Below are 12,427 nucleotides of genomic sequence, written 5' to 3'. Positions count from 1 at the left end.
GGTGGGGTCTGAGCCGGCACTGGCACCGCAGTCGGTAAAACCCACACCCCCCGGATCCACCTCACAAGCACACACGCCCAGGCTGAAGCCTGAGGACTGACTAGAACCCCACCTGCATTCTGCAGTTACTGGCCTCCTCCCCTTCTGAATATGCAGTTATGGGGGGGGGGGCAGATTTCACTTCACTACCCAGTGAGGGATGGGCACTGGAAAGAAGTGCCATACACAGGCCTCCTACTCCAGCCTTAAATTCAACACAGACATGCACAGCTCTATTTCAGTTTCTCCTTCCCTTACCACCTCCAAATAATAGTAAAATAGCAAGCGAGAAGTACTTTACAAATGCCAACAAAATAAATCTGCATTCTTTACTGCAGGATCTGACTTGGCAGAGAACAGAAACTGCAGGTGGCATTTATACTGGATTGTTCCTCCCAACCAGATGAACAGATCCCAAGAGCCACAGATACACCACCAAGGCCTGCCTTCAATGCACCAGCCTGGCCCCAGCACCAGGAGCCACGCACTCTGCGTGGATACACCTGAGCCCCTGCCAGGAAAGAACCAACAGCGCACAGCTGTCCAGTCCCTGCCCAGACCACTCCCCTCAGCTATGCCAGTTCTTAAATTTAGGTGACACCTGGGTAACCATTGCCTTGGGAACTCGTACATGTTACTAATACAGTCAGCACGATCAATTCAATGTGCAAGACCAATCAATCCAACTCCAAGGTAACCACTGCTAAGCTGGCAGGACCCTGCCCGGCCTTTCCCTCGGCAGCACTGTGGTCTGCTGAGGACTCTGCACTGTGCTGGGACTCCGAGTGGACCTCTCTCACACAATGGTCATCCTTCTCAGAACACGCACGGCTGCTCCGATCTTTCTAAGGCCTATCAGCAGTCCCCCACGCGGGGGTAGCTTACCTACCCACTGCCCCGGGGATGGACGTGTACATTATGACAGGCAGTGCTACAACCAGCACTCTAGTACTTGCATCTTCATTACACTTGGGCCGGTATTTCTATACCATCTGACATTTCTAAAGGAACTGTTTGTGTGCAAGGAACTGGAAGGGCAGAAAGGTGAGGAGGGAGAACTGTAACCGCTTCCCCAGGCCCCAGACACGCCACAGGGACGCAGAACAGCCGCCTACTCAAAACACACCGCTCTGGAACCACCACTCCCACAGGGCAGCCCCAAAGGATGTTCCTTCGCAACAAGCAACCCAACCTGTTAGCCAGGTGACTGAAATCTACCACAGCCACAGAAGAGCCTCCTAACCAACGCTGAAGCTTACTGCCTCCCCTCCATGCAGACCAGGAGGTGAAGGACAGGCCAAGGTCACACCGTGTTTTCCCTTGCTCCACTACCTCCTCTCAGAACTGAGCCCCATGCCCTGGGGTGTGTGTTCAACAGTGCAGCCCCCACAACCCACCTTCTCTTTAAGAAAAATAAATCCAAAGACACTGAAGGTGGGGAGAGGGGCTGAGAGGGCTATGTGCGGTTACATGATCTCCAACAACCCACACACTATTTCTATTCCAAGCCTCAGACACTACAGAAACCCAGCAACGACAGGCCCTGGGGAACTGAGCAGACAAGATCGGGTCTGAAAGAACAAAGAGTGAACCCTGAAATACTGGCCAGATGTTCCCTAGGGGCATTCACAGGTTTTCAGCAAGGTGGAAAGAGGAACGTTTGTCCTCACTGCAAACACACTAACTATTCACGGATTATTCACAATGAACACACACGCTACAAGATCTCCGTAAGAAGTCTGTCCTCACAGCCCTCCTGCCCTGCCCCACAGGCCTAGCACCGGCACACCACAGGGCACACAGCCCACTCGGCCCAGCCCCCACCCTCCCCACAACACCGAATAAAGCTTGACCTTCTCTGAGCCAGCACCACTGAGTGTGGTCAGCACCACGGTGGACCCACCCGGGATAGGCACACAGCACAGCACAGCAAGGAGGCTGCCAGATGATGCCGGGGAGCCTCCGCCTGCTCGCCTGAGCCCACCATGAAACACTCACCTCCTCTCGCTTCAGGCCTGGAATTCCTACATGGCTAAAACATCCCCATCAGCTGGGGAACAGAATGGTCTCCCCAGCAGCAGGGAGGGGACGACCTTCACCCTCTACTGTGCACCTGGGGAGTGCTGGGATTCTCGAAACAAGCCTGTACTGTTACTGTTATGTTGTTGGTAGTCTTGGTAGGCTGAGCAATGCAGAAATCAACCCCTTACACCACTCCTGACTTGATGAGGTCCTTGGCATTGGGCTAAACGCACCCCAGAAATCTGTCCATATCCAGCCCATCCTTACTGTCCCAATCCTCCAGCGGCGAGGTGTGGGTGGTGGAAAGCACAGAACCCACACGACCTTAACTTAGCTGCCTTCACTCCTTCCGAGACACTTACCTCACGCTCTTCAAGATCAGGACGGACTCGGCAAAGTGCAGCAGGAGCAGTCAGTGCCCAGACGCCCCATTAGCTGGAAAACACTTCTGCAGTGGTGTTTAACTGGGGCGAGAGATGGACACAAAGAGCTCCCAGGCGCCCGCACCGCGAGAAGGCCCCTGTGGTTAAGGCATCTGAGCTCCCGGAGCTGAGGGCACAAGCCACCTGCTCTAGGTCTAAGTCTCCAGCATGTAGCACAGAGCCTGGCACGCAATTAGAAGCCCAACATCTAGTAAATAAACAAGCCCCAAGTGTATAACCCACCAGCTCCAAACCCCCAGGCCCTTGTGGTGCCAAAGCCAGCAGCCATTAATAGTTACTGTTTCTCGAGAGCCTGCTTCCTGCACCAGGCACCTTATAAACAACACTCCAACACAGGGACCTCTGAATCCTCTCCCCTGTTCTATGAAGGTGCTGCTAACCCTTTGTGCACACACAGAATAAAGACTGGAGACAAAAAAAAACTAGCCCTCAGTCACCAGGCTCAGAAGTGGTAGAATCTGGATTTGAAGGCAGTCGACCCCAAAGCTAGGGCCTGCGCTGTGGGGTGCTGCATTGTGCATCCAGTACCCGCCAAAGAGAGCTGCTGTCCACCAGGGGGAGGGGCAGAGGGGCAAGGTGGTCCTGCCTCCCCTCGTGAGCTCCCAGCTAACAACAGCAACCCAGAGGGCCCTGGGTGTGCAGTGCACTTCCTGCCGTGCCTCCTCTGGGCACTCATCTTGCCAGAGCACAAGTCCTTCCAACCGCGTCTGATGAACACCACTCGGGCCCTTCACCTTCTCCCTAAGTGGGAGAGGGAAAAGCTGGAGCCCAGAGGCCAAGTGGCTGAACAGGAAACTGAGCGACTGCACATTGGCTATTATCAGACACGAGACGAGCAGCCCCCAAGTAAATCCGGATACACCAGAAAGAAATGCTAGCAGTGTCAACGCTCAGGGCCTTGCGGGGAGGGAGAGCTCACGCCGTAGGCTCCGGTGTGTGAGCACACAGGCCGCGAGGAAACAGCTGCCTCCACTCCACTGCAGTTGACAGGGAAACTCAGACGCGGCTACCTGTGAGCCTGTCTGCAGTGGCCCTCCAGTCCCCACGGCGTCTTCGCCTGAGAAGCTGCCCGCAGACACCTCTGTGCTGGAGACCCCGGTGATCAGAGCTACGTTTCCCTGACGGTGCCACGCGATCACAGCCTGAGCCCCTACAATGACTACAGCGATCCTGAAGCAGTGACTGCGTTGACTGGGAAACGTGCAGATTCAAAATGACCCAAAAAGGGTATTTCATTTAGATGGTCCCCAACTCAGAAACACTCCAGCGCCATGGTCTTTGAGGCCAGGATTCCACACGGGCAATGTTCACGTCCCAGCGACTCCACGTCCAATCCAGCTCCCTGCTACTAGCCTGGGAAAAGCAGCAGCAGATGACCCAAGTGCCTGGGGCCCTGCCATCCTCTTGGGAAACCCAGTTGAAGCTCCTGGCTCCTGGCTCTGGCCTGGCTCAGCCCTGGCTGTTGCCACCCATTTGGGGTTTACCAGATAGAAGACCCCTCTCTCTGTGTCTCTCCAACTCTTTCAATTAAAAAACCTTAGGGGAAGAAAAAAAAAAAAAAAACAACCATGCTCTAACACTATTATGTACAAATTGATACAAAGGTTTTTGAAGAATTTAGTAGAACTCTCACCAAAATGTTATTCAACTAAAGAGTTCATGTTGCGGAAACAATCTCATACATGATTATGTACAAACTGTTTTTCAACAGAAATTGGGCACAACTGGACCAAAATTAGGTAATACCACAGAATTACCAATAACCTAAATGTTCACCAGTTAGGATAAATCCATTATACCCACAAACGACTCTCTGCATTGCTAAAACAGATGACGCCATCCATCTGTAACGTGCTGTCACAGAACACGCCAAGACATTTCATCATGTGACAGGGTCACACTGCCTAAGAATACAAATACGTGGAGAATGTGTCTTTTCTGGAAGGAATCACAAAAACCTTAGCCTCCTTACAGAGGGACTGGGGATGAGCCTGTATCTTTATACAGCCCTCCATCGCTGTAGCATAGCGGGTTAAGCCACCACCTGCAGTGCTGGCATCCCAGTGTCCTGGCCGCTCCACTTCCGATCCACTCCCTGGGAAGGCAGCAGAGGATGGCCCACATGCTGGGCCCCCGCACCAACGTGGGAAACCTGGATGAAGCTCCTGGCTTCAGCCTGGCCCGGCCCTGACCACTGCAGCCATTTGGGGAATAACTAACAGATAGAAGATCTCTCTCTCTCCCTCTCTGTAACTCTGCCTTTTAAATAAAATAATCTTTACCCACCCCCCCAAATCACCAACTGGGAATAATTGGCCCCATGGGAGCTATTTTTGTTTTCTTCTTTATACACTTGCATATTTTCAAGCCCTAATAAACACTATGGAAAATGCTTATGATATGTTTGGAAACGCAATCCTCATTTTTGTTTTTTAAAACACCTACCTACATGAAGCCGTATTTACGTGTGCGCTCAAGAGCCTGGAAGGATAAACACACTGAACCATAAACAGTGGTTACTGCCTGAGAAGGCGGAGAGAAGAGAGCTTTCATTTTCCTTTGGATGCTTGCTTTCCTTTTCTTTTTATGAGTATACATATTTTTACACTTACATTTTCATCAAGGGGAAAAACCCAGAAAATTCCACGCTATGCTTTGGAACAAGTCCTGCTCTCCCCAGCTTTCTCAACACTCAGCCCGTTCAGTCCCAGGCCGGCCCCTCCCAGACAGGCCCCTGTTTTCTGTCCCGCCTGGAACAGAGCTGTTCTTTAAGCTCTGAACGGTATGTAAACAGCACCTGCCGAAAAAAGCTCTGCAAGACACAAAGGAACCATGCAAAGAGCTCTGGAGATGACCTCCTTTTTCCAGTAGCTCCTGCGGCGATCCAGCCCGTGGCTCTGGACAAAGACAGGATCCCGAAGCACTTGGGGACAGTCAGCTCAGGCCTCCCGGAGCCACAGCCACCATCTGCCCTCCTCTCCCGCCCGACAGCACTTGCATAATGCTCACATTCAAGGGGCCTCTGCACTCTGGAAAGCACACCGACCCGCGAGCTGTCTTCAGGGGCCATGTGTTCCTGATTTCAACACAGAAACACGTGTTTAATATGCCAGGGCTCAGCTTACTACTTTCAAGAGACGCTACATTTTCCAGGACGCCTTCCCCGGCCACGCACCCCTAGCCTGAGGTGGGCCTGCCTGCTCAGCGGGCTCCTGGGAGTCCCTCTTCCATAGCAGAGCTGAGCCTGCACACACTGCTACCAGGAGTGTCCTGTGTTAGACCCAGCACACACTGAGGACTCTGCCTCCTGGCGCACTCACTCCCTCCCCAGGGGAAAGGACAGTTCACAAATAAAAGTCACTGACAGAAGACTGGGTAAACAAAATGTGAAATGTAAATATGGTGGGCACTATCTATCCTTAAGAAGGAAGGAGGTGGGGCCAGCGCTGTGGCACGGCATCCCACTATGGGTGCCAGTTCAAGTCCAGGCTGCTCCACTTCCAATCCAGCTCCCTGCTAATGGCCTGGGAAAAGCAGCAGAGGATGGCCCAAGTGCTTGGGCCTCGGCCACTCAGAAGAAACTCCTGGCCTCTGGCTTCCATTTGGCCCAGCCTCAGCCATTGCAGCCATCTGGGGCGTGAACCAGCACCTCTGTTTCTTCCTCTCTGTCACTCTTTCAGATTAAAAAAAAAGAAGAAAATGAAGGAGGAAGAGGGGAGGGTGTTGAGGCACAGCGGTTAAACCACGCTTGAGAGCGCCAGCTGAGTCCCAGCTGCTCCACGTATGATCCACTTCCTGCTAATGTATGTCTTAAGTACATGGGAAACCCAGATGGAGTCCCTGGCTCCAGGTTTTGGCCTGCCAAACCCCAGCTGTTGTGGTCATTTGGGAGTGAACCAGTGGATGGACAATCTCTCTCTATTGCTCTTTCAAATAAATCAGTAAGTCTTCAAAAGCCTATATTTGATCTCACTGTCACTGTATTTTAAATAGACCTATCTTAAAAAAAATAAAGGAAATTTTGAAACATGCCACAATGTGGATGTACCTTGGAAACAAAATGCTAAATTAAATAAATCAGACAAAATGACAAATGTGTGACCCCACATATGTGAGGGCCCAGAGTAGCAGAATTCAGAGACAGAGAGTAGAACGGGGGCTGCGGGGGTGGGCAGGGGCGGGGAGCTGGTGTTCCATGGGAATGGGAAGATGAGAAGGCTCTGGAGAGACAGTGACGATGGCTGCACACACTGCCGAGCTCCCGGCTCGACACTGTACTTCAAAATAGTACATCGCGTTATGCATATTTTATCACAATAAAAAAATATTTTAAAAAGCTGTATTTATGGAGCTGGCATTGTAGCACAGCAAGATAAGCTGCCACACCTGACACAGGCATCCCAAATGAGCAACCGTTCACGTCCCAGCTGCTCCACTTCCAATCCACCTCCCTGCTCACGTGCCTGGGAAAGCAGCAGCAAAGGCGGCCCCGCAGCCCACACGGGATACTCAGAACACCAGGCTCCGGGCTTCAGCCTGCTCACGCCCCAGCTGTTGTGGCCATTTGGGGTGTAAACCGACAGATGAAAGGTCTCCCAACTTCTCTCTCTTTTTAAAGATTTATATATTTATTTGAGAGGCACAGTTACGGAGAGAGGAAGAGGCAGAGAGGTCTTCCACTCACTGATTCACTCCCTAAATGGCCACAACGGCCACAGCTGGCTGATCTGAAGCCAGGAGCCAGCAGCTTCTTCTGGGTCTCCAACATGGGTGCAGGGCCCAAGCACTTGGGCCATCTTTCAGTTTTCCCAGGCCACAGCAGGGAGCTGGGTCTGAAGTGAAGCAGCTGGGACTCAAACTGGCCCCCATATGAGATGCCAGTGCCACAGGCAGAGGCTTGACCTACTGCACCACAGTGCCGGCCCCCTCTGTGACTTTCAAATAAAAAAAAACTTTTTTTAAAGTTGTATTTAAGGGCCAGCTCCCTGCTTATGGCCTGGGAAAGCAGTGGAAGATGGCCCAAGTGCTTGGGCCCCTGCACCCAGGTGGGAGACCCGGAAGAAGCTCCTGGCTCCTGGCTTCAGATCAGCTCAGCTCTGGCTCCTGCAGCATCTGGGAAGTGAACCAGCGACGGAAGACCTCAACAGGGTTGGGGAAGAATCATGGCTGACACTAGGGTTGGGGGTCCCGAAGCCTCCCTAAGAAGGGGCTTGCCTTCTCCATACTGCACCACAGGCCCTAAGCAGTGCCAGCAGAGTGCACACACCTCTATGTGCCAGGAACAGCAAGTGTTTTTAAGAGACTTGTCCAGACTTGCCCCAGTAAATGGAGGACTCTAAGCCACACTCATCAAAGGAACCAAGACACCCAGACCTGGCAGCTCATGAAGAAGCTGCCTTGGGCTCAAGACGGGAAGATGACAAGGACTCAAGGAGAAAATGGATACGGTGTGTAAGAGACCTCAACAAGGAGCCCCGGAAACTCCACTGTGGGGAGATAACCCCAACAGGACGCCCTGGGGTTTTGTCCGTAAGAGAGACAAGAGGGCTGACAACCTAAAGGTCCAGTAGCAGAGGATGAACAAACCACGGCATAGCCACATCCACTGCAATGTGCAACCGTAGAAAAATCACGTTTCCAGCCACTGGGGAAACACCACAATGTTAAGAGGGGAAAGCAAACCATCAACTGGTCTATACAGCATTGTTCCAACTCTGAAGGCAAACATATCGGAACTGTCATTATCTCTAGATGGAGAGATTATTGTATTTTTACTTACTTTTCCAATTTTTTTTCCAGGGAAAACATCCCTTTTGTCAACAAGGGGAAACGTACTTAAAGGGTCTTGCACTCCGGCCGGCAAATAATGGTGCTGCAAGATGAGAATGACACAGGCTGCGAGCCCGGCGTACGCAGCACCGGCAGGGGAGGCTCGTGGTTTCGTGGACGGGAGCAAGAGAACGTGGAAGGCCACCAGCAACTTGAGACAGACTGCATTTTGCCCCAGATGCCTCCCGCGTACACACAGCCTTACAAACCAGCGTCGGTGCCAGCACCCCACCAGCACCCCACCAGCACCCGGGCCCTCATCTCAGGCAGGGGCTGTCTCGTGGGTCACACGGAAAATCAACAAGCACAGCGGAGAACAAAGCTCAGCCCAGACTGCTGGCTCAAGTCACCAAGGCAAACCTCTCTCCCGGGCAGAGTTTTCCCATGGGCCATCCACAGGGACACACAGTGACACCACCCACACCGAGTCCAGGTCTGCAGGCGTGCACGGAGGACGCCCACGGAGGACGCCTAACAGCTGGTGCCAGGCAACTTCACCAAGAGCCTCACCACCTCCTGTCCCTCTCTCATCTCCATCCTCACAGGCTGTGCCAACTAAGGTTCCTGAGGCTGAACAAGTCCCAGAAAGAATTCTAAATTGTAGTGAAAAACCAAAAATGTGAGATTCAGATCACAAAGCCCAACAGACGTCTCTGCCCTATTTAGTATCTGCCTGCCCATAACGAGATACATACATTGATGGCGGAGCACCTCAGCATCCACTTTAGAAACCCGTGCACTGGCCCACCTGGCCTGCTCTGGTCTGAAATAGAAACAAGCAATCGTATGCGGCAGAATAATGAGACACAAAACCAGCACACAGCCATTAGCAACATGAGTCAGTACTTTGTGCAAAGAAAAAAGAAAAGAAAAAACCACACACACTTGAAAGTACAATAAAATAATCCTTTGGGGAAAAAAGGGGAACTGAAATTCAAAAGGGGCTGGGGAGGAGCTAACAGGCCAACCAGAGGCCTAGCAAAAAAGTCCCTCAGCCAAGCCCAAAGCAGAGCTGGGCAGAACCGGTTCTGACCTGCCATTCCTGAAATTCCACTCTCCCAAGAATGTCTGGTCCCTCTTCCCTAGGCTTTCCTCTCACCCAAGTGGCCCACTGGGGCCTGGGGGATTCAGGGCACGGTAGGCCATGGCAGGCCCCCACAACAGCGGGGACAGGGGCCACGCGGTCAGCAGTGGGCAACTACAATCCACAGGTATGCAGGCACCGGGGGAGGGGCAGCCCGCTGTCTCCCTCCCTATCCAGCCAGCTAACACAGCAGTCAGTCAGAGGGGAAGCGAAGGGATAACAGGAGGCCCGGAGAGCGGGCCACAGAAGTTAGACAAAAAAACAGACTGTGGGAAAGCCAAAGTGAACCAAACAAGCTCTTCCCCCAGGCTGCAAACTAGCCCGTGTCCAGCGCTGTTTACCAACACGCTGACCAAGAGGGAACCTGGATCTCAGCCCTCACGGTGGCCACGCCGGGCTCAGCCTCCGCCCAACAGGCAGCAGACACCCAGATTCTGGCTGAATTCCCCAACCCTTCTGAGCCATTCTGGTGTTCCCAGGCGGTAGCACATACAACCACGACACCAAAACACTAGCTGGCCACACAATGTGGAGCGGGGAGGTCACAGTTCCACCTGCCCTGGAGGACACGGCCAGGGACCCAACAAAAACAAGGTAGCTGTCCATCCCCGTCCTGCGGTCCTGTGGGCTGAAGCACCTTGTTACAAATCCTACCGCGAAGCTCCCAAGAGCCTCCAGACACCCAGGTAGGCCCAAATACTCCCATCTCACAGATGCGGGCGCTAAGGCTCAGAGACTCCCGTGAGAGAACCGGCGAGGACCAGACCCCGGCTCGGGTTCCAAAAGACACGCTTGCCTGTCCAAGCAGAGGCTCCCCCACAGAACCGTCACCCCAGGGAAAACCAGTTACCCCAGAAAGGCTGGGCCTCCTCGGGCCTCTGCGCGTCGTCCTGGGGGATCTCTGGCCCTGCCTTAAACCCAGCTCCAGGACTGGACTTTGAAGGGACCAGGACCCCAGGTCCAAAGACAGGGACCCATGACCACACCCCCAGGTCTACCAAGCGCTCAGCTCCAAACGCTGCTTTGCCTGGCCCGGAAAAAGGGCCCGGTGCTGTTTTGTGCCCTGGACTCCTTCCTCCCTGCCCGAGCCTTAGGCCAGCAGCCGTGGCGTCCACAGCAGGCTTGGCGCCGTGGGTGGCACCCCAGTGGCTAGCATCTGTCCTGGGACCTCAGCAGCTACGCAAACAGTCGTACAAGGAACACCACCCAGCAGAGCAGCGGCTGTGTGCCCAGGCCTTCTGCCACTCTCCCAGCCAGACAAGGTGGAGGGCACGGCGCCCCTACCTTTCTCCATAACACAGCCCCAGCGCCCGGAGCGGGACTGCTCCCGCAGAGCCCGGGGCCTCCCCGGCGTCCCCTGACACCAGGCGCTGTGCACAGACATGGCTGACCGGCTGCAGCTGGAGAGGAAGAACCCCCACCCGTGCTAGGACTTCAGAGGTGGTGACAGAACCCGAACCGGATGATAATGCAGAACGCACCACCAAATGCACAACAAACCTGACAGAGGAGCAAAAAAAAAAAAACCCAAAAACTAGAAATAAAAAACAGACCTGGAACCCAAAGGCTTGAAAGGTTTCTCTCAGGCAGCCATTTAGCAAATGACACGCTCCAGAGAGCCTCCCCGCCCCCCTTCTCCCGCTCGCTGCAAGCTGCCGGCCGCCAGGAAAACACCCCCTCTCCTCGCCTCCAGGTGGGCTGCGACCCCCGCCCCCGCCCCCGCCCCCGCCCCGTGATATTCAGAGAGAGGAAGGAGGGAAAAATCCCTTCCCATCTCACGTAGGCCAGCCCCTCCGGAGAGGCCCACCGCCTGCAACAGTGCTGGGCTTTTTTTTTTTTTTTAAACTAAGGTGGGGGGGGAGAGCAGAAAAAAAAAAAAAAAGCCATCTGGCGGGCCCCGAGCAGCGACATCCTGTTTATTAAACGTTTTTAGCCAGAGAGCATTCAGTGTTTTTTTCAAAATAACCCTGTGGTGCCCGCCTGCGAGCCCAGGCCGCCGTCCGGGGCGGCCCCTGACCCCGCCACCCCGGCTCGCAGGCCCCCGACCCCCAACTCGGGCGGCGCGCGGCGGCCCCCGGCCCCTCCCCCGGCCTGCGGCGCGACCCTCGGCGTTTTTGGGAAAGTGAGCGAGGTGGGGGTGGGCTGGGGGCGCAGAGCCGGGACGCCGTCCCCGCTCCGAGGGCGACCCCGGGAAGGGCGACCCCGGGGGGCGCCCGGGGCCTCGCGCGACGCCCGGGGACCCGCCCGCCCGCGGCCGCGCGGCGCCCCCCACCACAATGGCGAGCGCCGGGGCCCCGGCCGCCCCCGGGCCGCGGCCCCTCGGCGCTCGCGGACAAAGCGCGGCCCTCAGCCGCCGCCGCCGAGACAAAGCGCGGCCGGGCCGCGGCGCCTCCATCTTAGCGCCGCCGCCGCCGGCCCGCCGCCCCCGGCCCGCGGCCGCCCGCGCCGCCCCGCGCCCCCGGCCCACCTGGTCTGGTTCCGCGGGCGCGACGGGGCAGGGCGATGGCGGTCGGGGCGGCGGTCGGGCGCGGGCGCGGCGGGATGGCGGCGGATTGCGCGGCGGCGGCGGCGCGGCTGTCGCTCGCTCGCTCGCTCCCGGGCGCGCTCGTCGCTCGCTCTCTCGCTCGCTCTCTCGCTCGCTCTCTCTCGCTCGTCGCTGGCGCCTCGGAGCCCGTGTCTCGCCGCTCGCCTCCGCTCGCGCTCGGCTCCCCGCCCCCCGCTGCCGCCGCCCCCGCCTCCTCGGCCGCCTCCTCCCGCCGCCGCCGCCGCCGCCGCCGCCCGCAGCTCGGCCCGCGCAGCGCCCCCTGCCGCGCCGCCCGCGAGCGGCAGCCTGGGGAGGCGGTGCGGGGCGCTGCGGGGCGGGTGGGGGCAGGGCCCGGGGGGAGGAGGAGGAGGAGGAGGAGGAGGAGGAAGGGGGTTGGGGGGAGGGGCCGGAGCCCGCCCCCGCCGGTGCGGGAGGCGTGCGGTCTGTGCTGCGTGCCCGCCGGTGCGGGAGGCGGAGAAGCGGGGT

General features: G+C 56.1%; 1 protein-coding gene across 17 annotated transcripts in view; it reads right to left on the bottom strand.

Annotated features, from left to right (window-relative positions):
* PRRC2B (proline rich coiled-coil 2B) overlaps positions 1 to 12,175 on the bottom strand; it is an 85,244-nt gene extending 73,069 nt beyond the window's left edge. For 13 of the 17 annotated variants that reach the window (XM_051835384.3, XM_051835386.3, XM_051835387.3 and 10 more), the window contains exon 1: positions 11,885 to 12,125. The gene's annotated coding sequence lies outside the window, so the exon portion shown is untranslated. Of the gene's footprint in view, positions 1 to 10,970; positions 11,021 to 11,884 lie in introns of those variants that run through there. The other 4 variants (XM_051835389.3, XM_051835385.3, XM_089321657.1 and 1 more) reach the window with 4 other exon arrangements.
* Between the last annotated feature and the right edge of the window lie 252 nt (positions 12,176 to 12,427).

The sequence above is a fragment of the Oryctolagus cuniculus genome, chromosome 1 (genome assembly GCF_051225735.1).
Source record: "Oryctolagus cuniculus isolate XC-2025 breed Fujian yellow rabbit chromosome 1, ASM5122573v1, whole genome shotgun sequence".
Classification (NCBI taxonomy): Eukaryota; Metazoa; Chordata; class Mammalia; order Lagomorpha; family Leporidae; genus Oryctolagus; species Oryctolagus cuniculus.
This window is presented reverse-complemented; position numbering and strand designations above follow the sequence as displayed.